The sequence below is a fragment of the Fukomys damarensis genome, unplaced genomic scaffold, assembly GCF_012274545.1.
Source record: "Fukomys damarensis isolate Sample0158 unplaced genomic scaffold, DMR_v1.0_HiC HiC_scaffold_32, whole genome shotgun sequence".
NCBI classification, from domain to species: Eukaryota; Metazoa; Chordata; class Mammalia; order Rodentia; family Bathyergidae; genus Fukomys; species Fukomys damarensis.
Window position 1 is genome coordinate 33770986 of NW_022900944.1, and position 2844 is coordinate 33773829.

Consider the following 2844-nt stretch of genomic DNA (forward strand, 5'->3'; position numbering starts at 1 on the left):
CCTGGGTTTCGTTTCTCCGTCGAGCTTCCGGAGCCTCGCTGGGTGTTAGGGCCCAGCATCATGGAGGCCTTTTTGGCTGTTCACGCTCCGTGGAGTGGAAGTGAGACTTCAGGTCTTACAATGGGAAGAGTAATAAGGGAGAAGGGAGAAAGGAAAGAAGGGACAAGGGAAAAAAGAGAAGAGAAAAAAATGAAAGCAAACATTTTTTTTATAAGGGAGGGGAGGGGGTTTGATGGGACGGAATGGGAAAAAAAAGGGGCAGGATATATCATGTGCAGGTGCAAATTACCTATGATGAGTGGTATCATTATATCTATCGAAACTGTAACACATTTTTTTTTTTTTTGGTACTGGAGATCGAACTCCGGACCTTGTGCTTGCAAGGCTGGCAGCGGAACCACTAAGCTAAATCCTTGGCCCTAAAAGGAACCAATAGATTTTTTTTTTAACAGGAGGAAAAATTTATTGAGACAAAGGAAGTTTCTGTCTAAGAAGACAGAAGGGGGACCAGAAAGTGGGTTGCCTCCAATAAATGTTTTGCTTTAAAAAAAAAAAAAATCACCAGGAGTAGTGGCACATGCCTGTAATGCTAGCACTCAGGAGGCTGAGGCAGGAGATTCGCTGGGAATTTGAGGCTAGCCTGGGCTACATAATGATTTCAGGGCCAGTGTGAACTACAAAGTGAGACCCTGTCTCAAAAAGCCAAACAAAAACAAAGACACCTTTCTTCATCAGGTTTTCACTCCGGTTTATCCCTTGTGATTTATGGGTCCTACCTCAAAAACCCTTCAGTGCTCTGATGGCAATTAGCCAAATCCCTTTTCTTTTCCCAAACATTATCTGTCTCTACCTTTCTTCCTCTCAGTCTCTTCTGCCTCTTGTATCTGGTGTGGTTAAGGGCTATTTCTACTGTTTTTGTTCATCGTATCAGCGCTTTGATTGTATGCATCCACCTTCTCAGTTTCTCTTTGGGAGTTAACCTCACTGACCATCTCCTCCTCCTGCATTGTCTCTCCTCTCCTGATTCCAACAATTCTCCACAATCCTGGTCTCCCTGCCTCTCCACTGCTTCTTCACCTCCTGCATTGGTTTCTCTTCCTTTTGTCTTGCTGCCGTGGCCACCTCCCTGGAACTGTCTGGCACCCTCGCTTATCTGGTTTTCTTCTTCAGCAAGACTCCTCAAGGATTGACTGAGCTACTGTTATAAGATCTGCTCCCAGAGGTCCAGTCCCCACCCCCTTTTCGGATACAGGGATTGATCTCAGGACCTTGTGCTTGCAAGGCAGGCACCATACCACTGAGCTAAATTCCCGGCTACCCACCCCTTTTTTTTGTGGCATTGGGGATTAAACAACAGGGTTTCTGTACTAAGTCACATCTCCTGCATTGCTCCTCCCTTTTTTTTGAGACAGGGTCTCACTAAGCATGCATGAGCACTTGGAGAATACTGCGTAGACTGGACCCTAAAACATTAGTCTTCTACAGCGTACGAATTATATTGCTTATGCAAAGGCCAATTTTCCTTTTTAAAAGTTTAGAAGTAGTTAGGATCCATCCAATCTCATGTCCAATAGTATTGGAATAAGCCCATAAGGGCAATTAGGTAAAGGTGAGAACCTGAACTCTCTTCTTTTTTGGGAGAGGGGGTTGAGACAAGGTCTTGCTATGTAGCCCAGGCTGGCCTTAAACTCACAGTGATCCTCCTGCCTCAAGATCCCAATTTCTGGGATCACGAGCATTCACCAGCACGCCCGGCTTGATGCTTTTTGACTTTTGCTTTATATCACAGGAACAGATCCTACACCTGCGTGTGGTGACACATGCCTGTAACCTCCAAATTCAGGAAGCTGAGGCAGTAGCTTCCTCTGTGAGTTTGAGGCCAGTCTGGACTAGAGTTCAAGACCAGCCTGAGCAAAACAGCAAGACACTTGTATCAAAAAATCAAAAACCAAAAAAAACCAAAGAATAGATGCTGCTCAAAGATTGGGATTTTTGTTTCTAGAGCCTAGAACAAAGTCTGGTGTGTAGAAATTGTAGGATTGCTAGAATCATATGTATATGTATGTACATGTGTATGTATATGTATATATTTTGAGATAGTCTTGCTATGTAGCCCAGCCTGGCCTCAAAATCATAGTGATCCTCCTGCCTCAGCCTCCTGATGCTGCGATTACAGGTGTGCACCACCACACCTGGCTCGGGATTGCCAGGATTAGCAAATACTAATACAAGATGCTTAATAACTTTTCATTTTTGGATAATCAACCTTTTTTTTTTGGTACCAGGGATTGAATTCGGGACCTTGCCCTTGCAAGGTGGGCACGGTGCCACGGAGCTAAATCCCAGGCCCAACATTTTTTTTTTAAATAAATGTTTCTTGCAGTATTTCGGACATGAACATCACACAGCTATTTATCTATTACTCATATGTCAATGGGCATCCTGTATTTTATCTGGCAACCTTACTAAAAGGTTCAAATATTTATTGAATTAACTGATTAGGTTTTCTTACACTTACTAATAATTGTATGTCCTAGAGTCCGGCATGGCTGCAAGCCTGCAATCCGAGCTTTCTAGAGCTTGAGGCAGGAGGATCGCTGAGTTCGTGACCAACCTGGACTACACAGTGAGTTCAAGGCCAGCCTGCACTACATAGTGAGACCCAGAGGGGTGACAGGCAGTCCAAATAATTCCCCTGGCAGTGCTTCTATGATGACCCTGAGATCACCCAACGAGCGGAAAACCTCCGCCCTTGTGGACACAGCACCAGGGAGTCCTTTCAGACCGAGGCTATCGCCTGGCCTAGGTTCCCGCACCTGCGAGGCCGGCCAGCCTCTTCCGGGT